The sequence below is a fragment of the Pristiophorus japonicus genome, chromosome 12, assembly GCF_044704955.1.
Source record: "Pristiophorus japonicus isolate sPriJap1 chromosome 12, sPriJap1.hap1, whole genome shotgun sequence".
Lineage (NCBI taxonomy): Eukaryota > Metazoa > Chordata > Chondrichthyes > Pristiophoridae > Pristiophorus > Pristiophorus japonicus.
The window spans coordinates 20,248,160-20,269,206 of record NC_091988.1 but is presented as its reverse complement, the minus strand read 5'-3'; the positions used below and the strand labels follow the sequence as shown (position 1 = coordinate 20,269,206).

At 45.4% G+C, this 21,047-nt stretch overlaps 1 long non-coding RNA gene across 1 annotated transcript in view; it reads right to left on the bottom strand.

Annotated features, from left to right (window-relative positions):
* Positions 1-20,759, bottom strand: part of LOC139276694 (uncharacterized) — a 122,993-nt gene extending 102,234 nt beyond the window's left edge. Inside the window, exon 1 of the long non-coding RNA XR_011595973.1 lies at positions 19,912-20,759. This is a non-coding gene — a long non-coding RNA (uncharacterized lncRNA). The remainder of the gene's footprint in view (positions 1-19,911) is intronic.
* Positions 20,760-21,047: the final 288 nt, after the last annotated feature.

Sequence of the window (21,047 nt, the reverse complement as noted above, 5' to 3'; positions counted from 1 at the left end):
TCAAACTTTAAAAATTAACTTCTGGGTCTCTCCTGGACTATGATCCCTTTCCTGACAGCTTAGTCTGGTGGGGAAGCCGACACTGCCCCACCCCCGCAGTTCAGGCTTCAAGTTGCAGATCGGGCCTTGATGACATCATCGGACACTATCTGCATATTTAAAGTAGGACCCTTTTCCTTCCTGCGTGTCTCCTGCTCGCCTGATCAAAAGACTAGGTTAATATCGGGACACGCGGGTAGGCAGCGGGATCGGAGGGGGCAAGTGACTTGCATTACTTTAAATGTCCCCCTGCCCGGTTTCCGCCAGGTGGGGGCAGTTAAAATCAGGGCCATTGGGACAAATGAAAGGCTAAGGGCTAAGCAGTTGGGAGTTTGAAAGTGCACTTGTGACTTGGGGAGAGCTTTTTTCCAGGGACGGATGCAGTTGGAAGTGGGATAGGAAGGGGTGCGGTGGTGAAGTCTACAAGGATCTGGCCAAAATTGTCTTGTCTGTGATGCAGACCACGAGAGTAGCGAGACCGCGGTGGCTTTAGGTAGGTGGCCTTGTCAGTTGTTCCTCTTCCCTGCTAGGTTGGCCTGGTGGGAAACATACTGTGGCCTCCTGCTCAGGCCACCGAGTTAAAATTGCAGGTGGGTCCAAATGATGCCATCGGCAGCTGACATGCACATGTAACAAAACACTCCGCTAGCCTTGCGTGGGGGTGGGGGCGGGTGGGAGGGGGGCGGGGCCCTTGCCAGCTGCTCAGTTGAGCAAATTAAAATTGGGAACTGTTAGCTCCCAGCAGCTCCAAGGTAGATAAGTAACCTAGGTGATTTTAACTGCTTACCTGGCTGGTTATCGCCGGGCGGTTAAAGATAAATCACCCACTCGATGTCAGAAATCACTTTTACATTTTAACAGGTACTACGAAGAGGCAGAATGGGCTGGATGTAGCTTCAACAGCTTAACATGTAATGATACATGAAATCCTGCTGGTCAATCATTAACATTCAGGGCATGAGGCAAAAGGTTTATTAACGAGCTCTTTTCCATCATTCGCAGTACAAGCATTTCCATTCCACAAGGGAAATAAATTGAAACATTCACAATTTGTAAAGGAATATTACATGTAGACCAAGCATATTTCTGAAAGATTATTTTAAATATGTATCCACTTTTGACAGAGCCAAGGATTTGGCAAAGATTTCTAATGATGATGGCCCAGAAATCCCGGTCGGCTGCTTCCCGCGGGCGATCGAAGGGAAAAACATAAAAAAGATGCGCACTTACCTGAAGCTGCTGGGCCCACGCAAGTTCCCGGTCCTGAGGCCTCCACTGACTGCGCATCACAGCACGTACACATCTGGACATGTGCAGGGCTGGAGCTGCAGTCACATAGCTCTGGGCAGCCAATCAGGTAAAGTATGTTCTCATTCATAATAATGGGAACTCTAAATTATGAATGAGAACCCCTCCCAACACCCAAAACACTCATTAAAAAATAGAAAAAATACACCACATATTTTTAGTAAATTAAATTAAAATTATTTATGTATTGTAAAAAAATATATATTTTTCTGACTTTTTAAAAAGTTTTTAAAATTATGGTTAAAAATAAACTTACTGTAGTGGGGAGGGTTTTTAAACAATAAAATGTGTTTTTATAATTTTATTTTAAAATGTTTTTGCGTGTTTTAAACCTCCTACGCCTGTAACAGTAGGCTATGCGCCTGCTTTTATCAGGCGCAAGAGTTTTGAGGACATTTGCTGAGCAAGATATGGGTAAATACCGCAATCTTGCCCATGCAAATGTCCTTGCTCACGAGATATGGAGGATCTGTCAAGCTGGAGCGTGACAGATCGGGAAAGTCGGTTTTCAGCGCATACGCATTGTGTGCTGAAAACCGGCTACATTAATGTAATGCAGTACTTTTGAAATGGTTACTGTTGTAATTAAATGTTGTAATTACGACGACATTAAAGAGCAGAATGAGAAGCAAAAGGAGATTACAAAGATCGGGAAGGGCGAGGCCATGGAGTGATTTGAAAGCATGGATGAGAATTTTGAAATCGAGAATTTACTTAACCTGGAGCCAATGTAGGTCAGCGAGCACAGGGGTTATGGGTGAGCAGGACTTGGTGCAAGTTAGAACACGGGCAGCCGAGTTTTGGATCACCTCTAGTTTATGTGTGGTAGAATGTGGGAGGCCAGCCAGGAGTACATTGGAATAGTCAAGTCTCGAGGTAACAAAGGCATGGATGAGGCTTTCAGCAACGGATGAGCGAAGGCAAAGGCGGAGTCTGGCATAAAGTCACAACTGAGACTAGCATAAGTGTTATCAAACCTATGCAAATATGAATCCCCATTGCAGGCATATGATCTTTCATGAAAGTGCGACCTATAAACCTGATATTACGGTATTAGAATCTGTATTATTGAAATATGATTGACCAAGAAGAGTTGCAGAATGATGCTCAGTCCTACTACTGCAGGCTGCCCTGGATTGCAAAGTTAGGTATCATTCTATAATATGTAATCATCCATCTCTTCCAAAACAAGGCCACCTCTCCTGAACTGAGTATGCAGCATGAATTTGTGATCAAAGAGGCACCCAAGGCTTCAGTTAAAACCGAATGTGATTCCACTAAAAAGAGAAAGGATGAAATATACTTAAACACTGAAAAATTCAAAAAGCAATTAGTAGTTTGGAGTATGTCATGTTGCTGAGAATTAGCAATTGTGGTTTCAAAACCTGAATATGTCTATGAATGAAATTAAAAACATTGCCGGCATGAAGCTCTTGTGAAAGGAATGAAACTGGGCAACTATTCTCTTCAAATCTGACATGAAGCAGACGAACAGCCACTGAATACCAAGTAAATAATTTGTCCATGAATATGTTCCTGTTCCCAATTGCTAATAGGTGGTCACAGCACTTCAGCAGCGTAACATGGAAGAGCATGGATTGAGGTTATAGTTAGCTGTATTTGTTTATCATGACAGCCGCACTTCATTTTTATGCAAGATGATGTCCAACAGCACAGACAATGTTGTCATTGTTGCATTTTGCAATCAAGCCTGTAATTATACTCAATTTTCATTCTGCAGCTTGGTTGCATACAATTTTAATTACTGTACATCAAAAAAGCATTGCCTTTTCCATGAGCAGATTATTCAGTGTTACTGGGAGAAAGACATATCTATGGTAATTCTGCACAATATCTGAACTGCACAGTGTTTTCATCTGTGTTGGCTGCCCATTTCTTATTCATGATTAGGTTGCGAGCTGCAGGAGTAGAAGATACAATAAGAAATACAGGTCCCTGCTGCATACAGCTTTAGTATCGTGGGCAGACTGGTGTAAAAATTACGTCTGAGGTCAGCAAAAATGCAATTCTACTGGTACACTTGTCAAAATTCAGATTTACAGACCACAAAATAAATCATGGAGTTGCAGCCTGTGGATCTGATATATCTCAAAACCGCAGGACCTCTTTTTAAAATTTCATGGACCAAGTTGAAATTGCAGCACTCAGCCCTGAAACTCCAATCTACCCTTGGTTGCAAGGGACATCTCATTCCGCTCTTTAATGTAGTAAGTACAGTTAGTTGTAAGTGTCTCAATACAAATCCGCATGTACCTTTAAAGGAAAGAAAATTGACAGCTTGTCCACATTTTCAGTCAATGTACCCTGTCGGCTGCACGATGTTCTGCGCGGCCTGTCTCTTTCAATACGCGGTCCCTTTAAATGCCTGCGCATGCGCGGCATTCCCAATGTAAAAGCTTGTGAGCGGCCTGCGCGGGATCGTGCAGAAGGCTGCACAGCCCACACACGTGTGCAACTTAGGGGCAACATTGTTTGCAGTGTTTGCACCAGGAGAAAAGAACCCATGGTTGTCTGTCTCTCGGAACCTTACCGTTCTCAATTTTAACTTGCTCAACTGAGCCGGTGGCAAGGCCACCCACACAAAGCCGACGGAGCATTTTTTTTACATCTGCATATCAGGTGACGATGACATCATCAGGTCCCAACTGCAATTTTACCTTGGTGGCCTGAATGGGAAGCCACAGAGAGTTCCCCACTCGGTCGACCTGGCAGGGAAGAAGAGCAACTGGCCAGAAAAGCCCCAAAGGGTAAGTTTTTAAAACCACTATTTTTTTAACTTTCCTTATGGGACCAGGAGGAGCTCCTCAGGGCCCCACAAGGAAAGCTTAGGCCTCCCCTACCACAGAACCGCTACCCCTTCCTGATCATGAGAACCCGCCTCCGCGAGGGGGCCCTGGCAGCACACCTTGCCACCTTACCTGGTGCCAGAATGTATGCAAAGTTGGCCAGTGGGATTTAAATGAGGCCCAGTGGCTGAAATACAGGAGGCTCATTCCTGAAGCAGCTAACTCAAACAGCTACTCACTCGTCAAAACTGGCCCAGAGTTAAAATTGGGCTTCTCGTTCTTGCGCACAGAAAACCTAAGTCCACAGCACAGCCCTCTGTCTCACTTGAAGGAGCACAAAAGCAACAGTAGGGATAACAACTCAACCATTGAAATGCACCTATGATTATTACCAAGTCAGAGTCTAAGGATCGAGATTTGCAGTATTACAGAGATCCTACTTGTCCTCTCTGCAGCCTTTTGACATGTTTTCCGACACCTACTTTTCCAGCGCCTCTCCTCCATTGCCCTGCTGAGTGGGACGGTACCCGTTTGGTTCCACACTTACCTATCCAGTCACAACCAGAGAATCACCTATAATGGCTTCTCAGCCCTGCACCATTACCTCTGGAGTCAAAACTAGTGGGAGGACAGAAGATTGGGAAGCTTTAAAAAAAAAACAGCAAAGAATGACTAAAAAAATGATTAAGAAAGGGAAGATTGACTATGAAAGTAAACTAGCAGGAAATATAAAAACAGATAACAAGAGTTTCTATAGGTATGTAAAAAGGAAAAGAGTGGCTAAAGTAAATGTTGATCCCTTAGAGGATGAGACCGGGAAATTAGTAATGGGGAACATGGAGATGGTGGAATTCTGCATTAGGATGGAGAATGAAACAGTTAATTCAGAGACTATGGTCCAGAACTTAAAGAAGGGTAACTTTGAAGGTATGAGGCGTGAATTGGCTAGGATAGATTGGCGAATGATACTTAAGGGGTTGACTGTGGATGGGCAATGGCAGACATTTAGAGACCGCATGGATGAACTACAACAATTGTACATTCCTGTCTGGCGTAAAAATAAAAAGGGGAAGGTGGCTCAACCGTGGCTATCTAGGGAAATCAGGGATAGTATTAAAGCCAAGGAAGTGGCATACAAATTGGCCAGAAATAGCAGCGAACCCGGGGACTGGGAGAAATTTAGAACTCAGCAGAGGAGGACAAAGGGTTTGATTAGGGCAGGGAAAATAGAGTACGAGAAGAAGCTTGCAGGGAACATTAAGACGGACTGCAAAAGTTTCTATAGATATGTAAAGAGAAAAAGGTTAGTAAAGACAAACGTAGGTCCCCTGCAGTCAGAATCAGGGGAAGTCATAACGGGGAACAAAGAAATGGCAGACCAATTGAACAAGTACTTTGGTTCGGTATTCACGAAGGAGGACACAAACAACCTTCCGGATATAAAAGGGGTCAGAGGGTCTAGTAAGGAGGAGGAACTGAGGGAAATCCTTATTAGTCGGGAAATTGTGTTGGGGAAATTGATGGGATTGAAGGCCGATAAATCCCCAGGGCCTGATGGACTGCATCCCAGAGTACTTAAGGAGGTGGCCTTGGAAATAGCGGATGCGTTGACAGTCATTTTCCAACATTCCATTGACTCTGGATCAGTTCCTATGGAGTGGAGGGTAGCCAATGTAACCCCACTTTTTAAAAAAGGAGGGAGAGAGAAAACAGGGAATTATAGACCGGTCAGCCTGACCTCAGTAGTGGGTAAAATGATGGAATCAATTATTAAGGATGTCATAGCAGTGCATTTGGAAAGAGGTGACATGATAGGTCCAAGTCAGCATGGATTTGTGAAAGTGAAATCATGCTTGACAAATCTTCTGGAATTTTTTGAGGATGTTTCCAGTAGAGTGGACAAGGGAGAACCAGTTGATGTGGTATATTTGGACTTTCAGAAGGCTTTCAACAAGGTCCCACACAAGAGATTAATGTGCAAAGTTAAAGCACATGGGATTGGGGGTAGTGTGCTGACATGGATTGAGAACTGGTTGTCAGACAGGAAGCAAAGAGTAGGAGTAAATGGGGACTTTTCAGAATGGCAGGCAGTGACTAGTGGGGTACCGCAAGGTTCTGTGCTGGGGCCCCAGCTGTTTACATTGTACATTAATGATTTAGACGAGGGGATTAAATGTGGTATCTCCAAATTTGCAGATGACACTAAGTTGGGTGGCAGTGTGAACTGCGAGGAGGATGCTATGAGGCTGCAGAGTGACTTGGATAGGTTAGGTGAGTGGGCAAATGCATGGCAGATGAAGTATAATGTGGATAAATGTGAGGTTATCCACTTTGGTGGTAGAAACAGAGAGACAGACTATTATCTGAACGGTGACAGATTAGGAAAAGGGGAGGTGCAACAAGACCTGGGTGTCATGGTACATCAGTCATTGAAGGTTGGCATGCAGATACAGCAGGCGGTTAAGAAAGCAAATGGCATGTTGGCCTTCATAGCGAGGGGATTTGAGTTCAGGGACAGGGAGGTGTTGCTACAGTTGTACAGGGCCTTGGTGAGGCCACACCTGGAGTATTGTGTACAGTTTTGGTCTCCTAACTTGAGGAAGGACATTCTTGCTATTGAGGGAGTGCAGCAAAGGTTCACCAGACTGATTCCCGGGATGGCGGGACTGACCTATCAAGAAAGACTGGATCAACTGGGCTTGTATTCACTGGAGTTCAGAAGTATGAGAGGAGACCTCATAGAAACGTTTAAAATTCTGACGGGTTCAGACAGGTTAGATGCAGGAAGAATGTTCCCAATGTTGGGGAAGTCCAGAACCAGGGGTCACAGTCTAAGGATAAGGGGTAAGCCATTTAGGACCGAGATGAGGAGAAACTTCTTCACCCAGAGAGTGGTGAACCTGTGGAATTCTCTTCCACAGAAAGTTGTTGAGGCCAATTCACTAAATATATTCAAAAAGGAGTTAGATGAAGTCCTTACTACTAGGGGGATCAAGGGGTATGGCGAGAAAGCAGGAATGGGGTACTGAAGTTACATGTTCAGCCATGAACTCATTGAATGGCGGTGCAGGCTCGAAGGGCCGAATGGCCTACTCCTGCACCTATTTTCTATGTTTCTATGGCAGAAATTCTGAACAAATATTTTGCATCAGTCTTTACGGTAGAGGACACTAAAAATATCCCAACAGTGGATAGTCAAGGGGCTATAGGGGGGGAGGAACTTAACACAATCAAAATCACTAAGGAGGTGGTACTCAGTAAGATAATGGGACTAAAGGCAGATAAATCCCCTGGACCTGATGGCTTGCATCCTCGGGTCTTAAGAGAAGTAGCGGCAGGGATTGTGGATGCATTGGTTGTAATTTACCAAAATTCCCTGGGTTCTGGGGAGGTCCCAGCAGATTAGAAAACTGCAAACGTAATGCCCCTGTTTAAAAACGAAGGCAGACAAAAAGCAGGAAACTATAGACCAGTTAGCCTAACATCTATGGTTTGGGAAAATGTTGGAGTCCATTATTAAAGAAGCAGTAGCAGGACATTTGGAAAAACAAAATTCGGTCAGGCAGATTCAGCATGGATTTATGAAAGTGAAGTCATGTTTGCCAAATTTGCTGGAATTCTTTGAGGATATAACGAACAGGGTGGATAAAGGGGAACCAGGGGATGCGGTTTATTTGGACTTCCAGAAGGCATTTGACAAGGTGCCACATAAAAGGTTACTGCACAAGATAAAAGTTCACAGGATTGGCGGAGATATATTAGCATGGATAAAGTATTGGCTACCTAACTGAAAACAGAGAGTTGGGATAAATGGTTCATTCTTGGGTTGGCAATCAGTAACTAGTGGTGTGCCGCAGGGATCAGTGCTGGGAGCCCAACTATTTACAATCTATATTAATGACTTGGAAGAAAGGACTGAGTGTAATGTAGCCAAGTTTGCTGACGATACAAAGATGGAAGGAAAAGCAATGTGTGAGGAGGACACAAAAAATCTGCAAAAGGATATTGACAGGGCTAAATGATTGGGCAAAAATCTGGCAGATGGAGTATAATGTTGGAAAGTGTGAGGTCATGCACTTTCACAGAAAAAAATCAAAGAACAAGTTATTATTTAAATGAAGAAGAATTGCAAAGTGCCACAGTACAGCGGGACCTGGGGGTACTTGTGCATGAAACACAAAAGGTTAGTATGCAGGTATAGCAAGTGATCAGGAAGGCCAATGGAATCTTGGCCTTTATTGCAAAGGAGATGGAGTATAAAATCAGGGAAGTCTTGCTACAGTTATACAGGGTATTGGTGAGGCCACACCTGGAATACTGCGTGCAGTTTTGGTTTCCATATTTAAGAAAGGATATATTTGCTTTGGAGGCAGTCCAGAGCAGATTCATTAGGTTGATTCCGGGGATGAGGGGGTTGACTTATGAGGAAAGGTTGAGTAGGTTGGGCCTCTACTCATTGGAATTCAAAAGAATGAGAGGTGATCTTATCGAAACATATAAGGTTATGAGGGCTTGACAAGGTGGATGCAGAGAGAATGTTTCCACTGATGGGGGAGACTAGAACTAGGGGGCATAATCTTAGAATAAGGGGCAGCCCATTTAAAACTGAGATGAGGAGAAATGTCTTCTCTCAGAGGGTTGTAAATCTGTGGAATTCGCTGTCTCAGAGAGCAGTGGAAACTGGAACATTGAATAAATTTATACAGAGATAGACAGTTCCTTAACCGATAAGGGGATAAGGGGTTTTGGAGAGCGGGCAGGGAAGTGAAACTGAGTCCATGATCGGAATTATGATGGTATTGAATGGCGGAGCAGGCTCGAGGGGCCGGATGGCCTACTCCTGCTCCTATTTCTTATGTTCTTCTGAGTCACCCAAGGATCACCTATTATTTCTCATCTACAAGCTGCCCCTCGGTGGCATCATCCAAAGACATGATCTCAGGCTCCACATATTCTACCCATGCTTTGTCCCGCTTTCCCATCACCCCTACACTCACTGACTTACATTGGCTCTATTTTTAAATTCTCATTCTCATGTACAAATCCCTCCATGATGTCACCCATGATGTGACCTTCTCCAGCCCTACAGTCCTCCAAGAACTCAGCGTTCCTCCAACTCTGAACTCTTATGAATTCCCCACTCCCTTTGCCTCACCTTTGGTGGCCGTGCCTTCAGCCGTCTCAGCCCTGAGCTCTGCAAATCCCTCGCTAAACCTCTCTGTCTCTCCACCTCTTTCGCCTCCATTAAGACCCTCCTTAAATCTTACTTTTTTGGCTTTTAGTCATTTGTCCTGATACCTCCTCCTTTGGCTCAGTGTCAATTTTTTTGTTATTTCACCACTGTGAAACGCCTTGGGACGAAAGAACTTGAATTTATCTTGTGCCTTCCATGACCGCAGGGTGTCCCAAAGCATTTGACAGTGAATGAAGTAGTTATGAAATGTAGTCACTGCTGTAATGTAGGAAATGCGACAGCCGATTTGTACACAGCAAACTCTCACACTGAAATAAATGACCAGATAATCTGCTTTTTTTTTTTAAAAGGTGTTGGTTGTGTAATATATACTGAGGAGGACACTGGGGAAAACATCCCTGCTCTTCTGTGAAAGAGTGCTGTATAATTTTTTATGTTCACCTGAGAGAGCAGGCATGATTTAATGGCCCTGAAATTCTGAGGAGGGTTTCCCACGGGTAAATCCTGAAAAAATAGAAATAAACTGCGCACTGGAGCGGCTGCGCACGTTGGGACTTCCGATTCACAGGTTTCCTCTTCCAACGACACGCAGTGCGTGCACGTCAGGATGTCCGCAGGAGTCACGTGGGCCTGGACACCCAATCACAGGTAAGTATTGTCTCATTCATAGTAATAGGAGATTCGTAAGTTACTATTAATGAGAAAAACCCCAAAACGCACTAAAACTATACAACACATTTAAAAAACACCTCACACAATAAACTAATAGAAATTAAAAATGTTACACACGTTTTCTAAATTAAAAAAATTCCCAATTTAAAAAAAAAATTTAGGGATAGGGTTTCAAATAAAATTATCTGAGTGGGCAGGGTTTTAACATAAATATGTTTTTAAAATTTTTATTTAAATCATGTTGTTTCTATGTTTTGAAACTCTTACGCCCGTAAAAGTAGGCTATGCGCCTGCTTTTTCAGGCGCAAGATTTTAAAGGACATTTGCAGGGCAAGATATTCGTAAATATCGGACATCTTGCCCTGCAAGTGTCCTCGGTCCCGCGATACGGAGGATCTGACAAGCCAGAAACTTGACAGATCGGAAATGCTGGTTTTCAGCGCATGCGCATTGCGCGCTGAAAGCGGCTTTTCCGATGCCTTCCCGGGTCCATAGAAACTTCGTACGGACCCGGGACATCGGAATTTCTGGGCCATAGTCTCAACTGAAAACCTCCAACAGTGCAGCACTCCCTCAGTGCCTCACTCAAGTGTCAGGCTAGGCTATGTGCTCAAGTCCGTGGACTAGGACTTGAACCAACAATCGTCTGACTCAGAGGTGACAGTGCTGCCGCTGAGCCAGGACTGGCACTTGACTACTACAGTAAAGGCACTATATAAATGCAAGTTGTTGTTGTTTCGAACAGGTTTTGAGATATAATAGTGTGTTGAGATTAGTTTGAACAATATTTGCCTTATATTCAGTAGTAAATGGCTTTCTTATGAACAGTACTACTCCATTGTAAAAAAAAATATAGGTGCAAAGTTCAGGACAATTAAACTATAAATGTGCTTTTTTACAAATGTACTATCTAGGAATTTTATTTATTTATATTGATTTTTAAAATTGAAGTTATTGCTTCACAAGCTGAAAGTGAAATAAAAGTACAAAGTTTTGGATACGTTGAACAGGCTACGCATATGTATTGATTTGTATACATCAGCTGCGCAGAATTGCACAAATCTTCAGGAATACAAAACTCAATATCGACCAATACAGAATGACATTTCGGAGACTGATCTTTAGCTGATGAAAATAAATAGCATCAGAATAGTTTCTCAGTTATAATTTTAATCTAATACTGTCTTGGTTCTGTAAACCTTTCTGAATGTCATCTAATGCATCATTACTGACTGATGGAACACATGAAGAATAAATGAGAGCCAGACATGTCAAGGAAGGTGCTGTTATAGTTTTGGAAGAGAATTATTAGGTAGAGATAGAATTTTACTGCAAACTGAAGAAGTGCTATTGTATTTAAAAATACATGTTACAAATCTCAGGTCTGCATTGGATGTTTTCCTGATTTCAGCAGTGCTGGTGACTCATGTATGCATTCTCTGTTCAAGAGTGTGACAAAACAGCCCAATACCTAATCATATGATACCGTGACCGGAGTGGGTATAACAATAGGACCCCCTCTGTGATCTGAACTGGACATCATGGGTGCTGATTGGAATTTTGGGAGGCTGGTTATGCAATCACTCCATCTGTTCCATGTGTTCACTGAGAGTCAGGTGTGGCTCAGTGGTAGCACTCCTGGCTCTCAGTCAGACGGTTGTGGGTTCAAGTCCCACTCCAGAAACCTGAGCACGTAATTCAGGCTAACACTTCAGTGCAGTACTGCGGGGATGCTTCCCAATCGGTAGTTCTGTCCTTCAGATTGTTAACCTGACACCTGAGAGTCCCTGACCAAAGACCGCCCTAAGTGGAGGAAGTGCATCCGGGAGGGTGCTGAGCACCTCGAGTCTCATCGCTGAGAGCATGCAGAAATCAAGTGCAGGCAGCGGAAAGAACGTGCGGCAAACCTGTCCCACCTCAACGACTATCTGACCCACCTGTGACAGGGACTGTGGTTCTCGTATTGGACTGTTCAGCTACGTAAGGATTCATTTTAAGAGTGGAAGCAAGTCTTCCTCGATTCCGAGGCACTGCCTATGATGATGATTATCTGCTCTCTCAGGTAGATGTGGAAAACCCCACTGCACTATTCTAGCCCCTCCCTATCTCTGTAACCTCCTGAAACACCTCCTCCCAGAATTCTCTGTTCCGCCGAATCAAGCTTCTTGTGCAACCCTCCCTCCCATTGCTACACCTTCAGCCATTTAAACACCATGCTCTGGATTCTCAACCTCTCCGCCGCCTCTCCTTAAAACCCACCTCCATGACCAAGCTTTTGGACGGCCCTTGCAGTAGCTCTTTCTTTTGCTCAGCATCCATTTTTGCCTAATTAGAAGATTACTGGGCTCCTCACTTTCTCAATGATACACTAGGTGAAGGGTTATTCACGGTCGATCCATTTCATTATCATATGCAAAACATTTGGCTGCTGTGAACCCTGTTATTATATAGTTGGGATACATGCTGTAAAAGATCATGACCTGAAATTTCTGGACCATCAGTTACCCAGACCGTATGTTTACAGAAACAGAGATAACGAACAATGAAAGTGCCAATGAGATAGATATTAAAAATAAATAAAGATAAAGCCAAGAAACCTAAACGGTTCGAAATGAGCATCACCACTTTGATAACAGTTGCAGCAATGGAACCAGTACTAGGTGTGAAAAAGTAATTATGTCCTAGGTAAGTACAATTCACTTCCAGAATTCAGGCAAAGGAACCTGGGTCAGTGCAATTGCAGTACAGATCAGAACCACTGAATGAGTAAGAGTCACAGCAATCTCTGTCACATTGGCTGGAACATTCTTATGACGTCAGACTGGAAGCAGCTAATGTGCCATTTTGTTGCATAATGCCAGTCACATTACATTTATGTTTGTTAACACAAAGGGGTCCTGACACCATGGGTGGTTTTACAACTTATTGGTCTTGCTCCCTCTCCTCTGAGTTCACTGCCCTCCTTTCCTTCCTTAATCTCTCCCTTCATGTCAACTCCTCCACCCATGCCCACTGCCACCCCCTCAATCTTATCATCTCACATGGCCTTGCTATCCCCTCCATATTAATCACCGATAAGCAAATTCTGACCATTTACTTACATCACTCTTGATCCAAATCCTCTTCTCCGTCGTAAACTCACTTCTTTTCGCACCTGTCCCTTAAAAAAAAAATTCTCTCTCAAGTCCTTTACATTACACTTTCTAATTCCCAACTACCTAGCCTTTGGCCTACAAGTCTTCATAACATCTCTGCAGCGACTGACTTACGAAATCACACCCTCTCCACCACCTTTAGCCCCCCCTGTCCCCACTAAAATCATTACGCTCTCTCACTCCAGTCGTTCCCCCAGTATACTCCTCCTCGCCGCTCCTTTAAGCCCAAGGGACAATGTCTTTGAACGTCTTTGGCAGATAACTGGTCTAATCATCCATCACCAGATTTGGCAGATCAAATAAAGCACTACCAGGTCCTGCTCTCCATCACTAAAACTGCCCACTATTCTAAGATCATCTCAGATGTCAAAAATAACACCAGGCTTCTCTTCACCGTGACTAAGTATATTCTCAAACTACCCTCCTCTGCCTCCTCCTCCCTCACATCCAACAATAATATGAGGAGCTTGTGGATTCCTTTGTTAAAAAGATCGGCAACATCGTTTACAGCTTCTGCTTTCAATTCCTTCCCTTCCCCGGGCCCACCGGATGTTACTTCCTCTCCGTTTTCCCCCTGCCCTAACCCTAAATTTGCGTATTTCTCTCATTTCTCTCCTATCTCCCCTTTTGCCTTTTCAAAGCTCATCTTGTCAATGAGACCAACCTCCTGCTCTCTCGACCCTGTTCCTACTAAATTGTTGACCGCCCAACTTCCCTTCCTGACTCCCATGTTAGTGGTTCTCTCTCCTCAGTTACTGTCCCCCTTTCCTTCAAATCGGCAGTTATCACCCCTCTCCTCAAAAAAAAACAACCCTTGACCCCTCCGTTCTTGCAAACTACCGCCCCATCTCCAACCTCCCTTTCCTCTCCAAAGTTCTTTAACATGTTGTCATCTCCCAAATCTGTACCCACCTTTCCCTGGACTCCTTGTTTGAATCCCTCCAATCATGCTTCCACCCATGCCGCGGTACTGAAACTGCTCTTACCAAGTTCACAAAAACATCCTAATTGACTGCGACAAAGGTAATCTATCTCTTCTCATCCTTCTGGACCTGTCTGCAGCCTTTGACACGAGTGACCACAAAATTCTGCTCCAATGCCTCTCCACCATCATCCAGCTGGGTGGAACTACACTCGTCTGGTTTCATTCCTATCTTTGCAGCTGTAACCAGAGAAATCGCCTGCAACGGCTTCTCTTCCTGATCGCAATGTCATCTCTGTGTCCCCAAGGATCTATCCTTGGCCCTCTCTTATTTCTCATCCACATGTTGCCCCTCAGCGACATCATCCGGCAACACAATGTGAGTTTCACATTTACGCTGATGATACCCAGCTCCTCTTCTCCTCCACCTATCTCAAATTTTTTTTTTATTCATTCATGGGATGTGGGTGTCACTGGCAAGGCCAGCATTTATTGCCCATCCCTAATTGCCCTTAAGGAGATGGTGGTGAGCCATCTTCTTGAACCACTGCAGTCTGTATGGTGCAGGTACTCTCACCATGTGGTGAAGGAATCCTTCACCGTCTCGACTATCAGACTGCTTGTCTGATATCCAGCACTGGAGGAGTAGAAATTTCCTCCAAATAAATATCGGGAAGGCCAAAGCCATTGTCTTTGGTTCACACCACAAACTCCATTCCCGTTCCACTAATTCGATCTTTTTCCCTGGCAACTGTCTAAGGCTGACCAAGTCTGTTAGCAACTTGCCATTATATTTGGTCACGAATGAAGCTTCCTACCACATATCCATTCTATCACTAAGACTATCCACTTCCACCTTTGCCTGTCTCCACCCTTACCTCAATGTACCTGCTGCCGAAACCCTCATCTATGCCTTTCTCACCTCTGGACGTGACTATTCCAACGTACTCCTGGCCAGCCTCCCTAGTTCTATCCTCCATAAACTTGAGGTCATCCAAAACTCTGCACCCATGTGCGAACTCGCACCAATTCCCACTCACTCATCTCCCCTATGCTCGCTGACCTACATTAGCTCCCAATTGAGGTTTTTGAACAAAGCCTCAATTTTAAAATTCACATCCTTATTTTCAAATCCCTCCATGGCCTTGCCCCTCCCTATCTCTATATTCTCCTCCAGCCCGATAATCCCCCTAGATCTCTGCGCTCTGCCTATTCTGTCCATTTGAACATCCCCGATTTTAAATGTTCCAGCATTGGTGATCATGCCTTCAGCTGTTAGATCCTGAGCTCTGGAACTCCCTCCCTAAATCTCTTTCCTCCTTTAAAACGCTCCTTAAAACCTACCTCTTCGACCAAGCTTTTGGTCATCTGCCCTAACATCTCCTTATATGGCTCGGTGTCAAATTTTGTTTTATTTCGCTCCTGTGATGCACTACAGGATGTTTTAATACATAAAGGCACTATATAAATATAAGTTGTTGTTGTTGTCAGAAAATAAATCAAATATCATGACACCTGGCACTGTGCTGACAGACTGTGCTCGGTTTTAACTCCAGGGCAGGAATGCGGCCGAGCGAGCAACTAGCCGGGCCTCATTAACATGAAACTTGCTGGTTTCCCAACCAAAACAGTCGGGAAGTCAGCGGGAACCAGCAGCCCGGCTGTTAAAATTGGGCAACGGGAGACTGCCATCGGCAATATAGGGGAACGGTCCCCAGTGTAAGGTCAGTGCTCCAAAAGGAGGCGGGGGGAAGGTAGGGGCAGGGGAGGACCAAGGTTTCCTTGTGGAACGTGGAGCACCTCGCTCCTCCTGGCCTACGAAGAAACCTGCTCAACAAAACGCAAACACTTAGCTTACTGTCCTCTCCTGGTCCCGGCTCCTGTTCCCGGCAGGTTTTGCCTGGCTGGGAAGCCAACACTGCTTCCCCACTCAGGCCTCAAGTTAAGATGGCAGCTCAGGCCCCAATTACATCATCGCAGGGTGATTTGCATATATAAAGTGGGCCCTCCCGGCTTGGGGTGGGCATCCTTGTTGCCTGCAATTTAAAATTACAGTCGGTCACATCACCTGCTTGGTTTGTATTTTTTGGAGTTATAAATGAACCCCAGTAATTCATGCTGTAGTGTCAGTGTCATTGCAGATATAATTGATAACATGGCAAGGTGCTTCAGCAGTGGTGTTGCGTATCACATAAAATGATTGGAATATTTTCTTTGAGGGGCAGCTTGTTCGTTTAATCATTATAGGACAAGCCCTGACAAATAAAATGTTCTCCACTGTTTCAATAATGGCTCCAAAAATTGTTACCAATCAAGGAATGGTAAATTCCAACTTCTGACTACCCTGGGCAAGCTACTTTTAAATTTTGATAATTTGAAAGCCGAAGTAAGTTACTAATTTAGCAGCAATATTGGATATTATTCAGTACTAAATGATTTGAATTTGATGCCCTTGTGACTTCCAGTTTCTGCTGTGTTTAAGGCTTTATAATGTAACTGCATATGTATCCAGGAGAGGGAGTTAGTCATGGGAGGTAATGCTGTTATTTTACTGGATAGCCTCCTGGTTTTCCAGATGTAGGCAACCAGCAAGTTGAAAATGTGCTTCGAAGCAACAGAGACAAGTCCGCAGACAGCAGCTCCATTAATTGGCTGTTAGACTGCAAGGTGCCGTTGAAGCCAGCTGGTCGAGAAAACATGGCGGCGGCTGACTCACTTCCTCGTTGCTTCCCCACTGTGGCCAGTTAACACTTTCGAAGCAATGTTGATTTTGTTTGGCTGTTTCAGGGAAACTGGCTGAAGAGTTTTAAAAAAGAAAGGATTGCATTTATTTTTAAAACTCAACAGGTATACATGCATGTCGTTGTACATGGAAGGGGAGCGCCCATGCAGTGCATTGATTTGGGTGCCGTCACGGGTGATGTTTGTGCCAGCCTCGCGGGTCGCGAACCGGGCTGCACTCGGGGCGAAAAGCAAAGGGGAGGTGCGCGCCGGCATTTGTTTGAAATTGCCGACAAACCAGTTGGGCCTTTCGCTGACGGTTTTTTGCGGGGTCTGTGCCGCAAAAAGGTGAAAGTCCGGCATTCCGCCTCTGTGCCGGGCTGCGGCCACGACACCCCGCTCCCCCGGTGGCACAGTGGTGGCCCCTCACCCCACTGCAGAGCTCGCAGCGTGCCCTCCCCTTTAACAGAAGGGGGAGGGTAATGTGCTTGCGCCATCGCTACGCGGTGCTCCGTGTAGCGCTGGAAAATTCACGTGCTTACTACCCCGGTCCCACCGCCCGAGAGGAAGTGGAGCACCCGACATTGCACTGCACTTCCTCTCGGGCGCGGTAACCCCAATTTCGCGGCTGGGCCGGCACCTCCTCGCCAGGCGTAGGAAGTCCCGCCCTGCAGCCGTTACCACCCATTACGGGGCGTTACCAAATTTCGGCCCCAAAGAGTCCAGTTACTTTTTCAATCACAGCAAATGTTAAAATGCAAACAAACACAGTACTCTGAAACTTTAAACTTTTTGCAGTGACAATGTTAGTTTGCAAGGTCAGCCCTGAAGTTATCTGTGACTAGACACAGCGAGGAACTTCAGTTTATACTTGCACCCACGCATTAGCTAAAACTGGAGAACAAAGGCAGATCTCTCTATGCTGTGCAGGCCTCAGCAGACATTGGCAGGATGCATTGTGACTTCTAAAGTATTTGTGATAGTAAAAATAATTCATACACATGCCTGAAGATTTCTAATATTACTGCTAATTCCTTGCAACTTACAGTGTCATTCATGATATTATTTTAATTAGACAAACATCAAAAATGAACTTGAATCTTATTATTTCTAAAACTGTGCTGAACACACAACTTATAAAACATATAATTGAAAATAAAATTCCAATTACAAGACCTAAATTATTTCAGAAGTTAGTTCCTCTGAAGCCATAGTCATTAAATGTACCATCATGGTGGTCTCGCCTGTGACAGAGACTGTAATTCCCAGATTGGACATACAGTCACCTGAGAACTCACTTTTAGAGTGGAAGCAAGTCTTCCTCGATTTCGAGGGACTGCCTATGATGATGATGATGATGGAGCCAGACAAACTCCATCCAGGTTCGCTGCTTGATCAGTGCACATTGAGTTGATCTCAGCTCTGGCACTTGCTTGGATGTTGCAATTGCCCTCAGTATCACTGACTAGGGAGATTCAAGGGTCTTCTTGTGTGAACATTGAGCAAAGGCAGGATTGGACTCAACTATGAAGCTCTTTGTTGTTGAATAGGCTACTGGTGCTCACTGTCTAGACTACACATGAAGAATGGCTATTTGGATGAGGTGCCAGAGGGTTATTAGTACCCTTGAATTCTACCCTCACAAGAAAAGTGTCTCTTCAAAAGAGAAAGAGAGAAAATTGGTTTCAAAAGTGACTGGAATCTTATTACACCATTATCAGAATATGTAAAGTACCTTTTTACAATTGCCTTTTTTATTGAGGAAAGCAAAATGACTGAGCGCTTACTTTTCGTCCCAACTTACTTGTGTAATTGTGTGGTTAGTATTGCATATCTTTACCAAAAGCATCAATTACATCTTCCTTCCTTGGTCTTTTGCAGTGAAGGCTGAAAAAGTGAAGCTATTCTGAAATTGTGAGAAGAATTTCATTTCTTAAATAACCACCCATTTTCTTTGATGTTGTAGAATTTGTTGAAGTACAAGGGTAATGCAAACACTGCTTCTACTGAGAATATCAAGGTGTTGTGTATTGTCCAGGTACATTAAATGTATAATATAAGTACAATGGTGCACCACAGAGGGCGCTGTGGTGGGAGACCTGAAGGTACCTGCAAGAGGCAGTATAAAAGGCTGCCCACCACACCTGAGAGGCACTCTGGAGCTGAACAATAAAGGACCAAGGTCACCGCAGTTATTACAACACCAGACCGTATGGAGTCAGTGATTTGTGTACTACATACACTACATTGGCGACGAGGACACGGACGAACTTCACGCATCACGCAACTATGGCTACTCTGGGCTCGTAAAAGGATTTTACGGTGGGAAATGATTGGGAGGCCTTTACGGAAAGGCTTGAGTACTACTTCACAGCAAATGACCTGACGGGGCACTCGGACACACTGAGAGAGAAGCGTAAGGCGATATTACTTTCCAGCTGTGGCGATGAGGTTTACTGACTCGTCAGGGATTTGTTGGTACCTGGGAGCGCCAGGGACAAGTCATATGAGGAGCTGGTCGCACTCATTCGTGACCAACTTAAACCGAAGGAGAGCATCCTCACGGCCCGGTACAAGTTCTACCACCACTGCAGACCTGAGGGCCAGGATGTCACCAAATATGCTACGGACCTCAGGAGACTCGCGGCGCCATGCGATTTTGGCACACACCTTGAAGACGTGTTGCGAGACGTTTTTGTTATGGGGATTGGCCATGAGGGTCCCCTTCACAAGCTGCTATCCACGGAACCTACAGTCACCCTGAAGCAAGCCATCACCACCAGCAGGGCGTTTATGACCTCGACTTGCAGCACCAAACAGATAATCCACAAAGTCTCGAATCCGGCAGGCACTGTCCACAGGATAGCGCCTACCACAGACAAAACTGCAGAACGTGGCTCTGCCCAGGACAGAGAGCATGGACCTCGGGGTCCTGGAACTCAGAGTCCGCTGAGGGGGGCCAATCAAGCAGCACCATGCTGCCGCTGCGGAGGAAGCCATGGGGCTCACCGGTGCAGGTTTGCGGAGTACACGTGCAATACCTGCCACATTAAAGGCCACCTTCAGCGTATGTGTAAAAGAAATCGGACTCACCGCGTGGCTGAGGAGATGGGGGATGATCCACTGTTCAGCGAGCAGCAGGTAGAAGAAGATGAGGTGATGAGACTCTATACGTGCACCGACGATTCGCCCCCAGTGATTATGGAAGTCAAAATCAACGGAGTCCCTGTGAGTATGGCAGTGGATACGGGATCGGGTCCGTCATTAATGAGTCAGAGAACTTTTGATAAACTGTGGGGTAACCCGGCTGCACGACCCAAGCTGGTCCCGGTCACGGCGAAGCTGCGTACCTACACCAGGGAACTGATACCTGTTCTCGGCAGAGCGATGGTGCAGGTATCTCATGGGGGCGAGACGCACGGTTTACCCTTGTGGGTTACTGCAGGCGATGGGCCGACACTACTCGGCAGGAGAGGGATGGGGAGACTTCGTTCCTCCACAGACTGCTGCTCCCCGGGTTTCCCAAAGAGCAGTCTTGTCGGTGCAGGCCGATTGCTGGGGTGCGGGCCAGCGGGGCGGCACAGGTGATGAGCAGGAGGTCCATCGATGGCCGACAAACCAGGGGGGCCCACACAGAGAAAAAGTCAGGCGGCGGTAGAGACGACAGCGGCGGCCGGAACGGCAGGAGAGGAGGCGAGAGCGGCGGCAGGTATGACCCGGGAGAACGCGACAAGTTTCAATTCTCAGATCTTTCCAGACGGGCTTCTCTCTCCGCACGCATAATCGCATAATCGATCCAGCCTCCTTAAAAGCTTCCACTGCTTTGCTATGTGTTAGTTCCCCTACATCTGCAACAACTACCCGAAGGACGCAATCTTTCCACCGCAGTCCCTCCTACCATGGTTGTTGTAATGAGAGGGCTCGGATCATCACCAGCGTGCGGATTATCGGTGCTACCTGCAATGCTGGAGCCCAGGCCAGAAAACCCCCGCCCCCCCCCGCCTCTTTCTTTCTTCTTTGTCAGTGAGCTCAAGATGGCGGCGGCCTCGTGGCAGCAACGCTCGGCAGACAAAGGCCAGCAAAGCAGCTAAAATGGCGGAGCCCATAGGAAAGCCTCGTGGGAACCACAAGATGGCGTCTTAAAAGGGCAATGCATCCGGGAGCCTTAAAAGGGCCCCCCCACCACTGGTGGTCCCCACAAAGAGACTTTTGTAAGGCAAGAATAATGA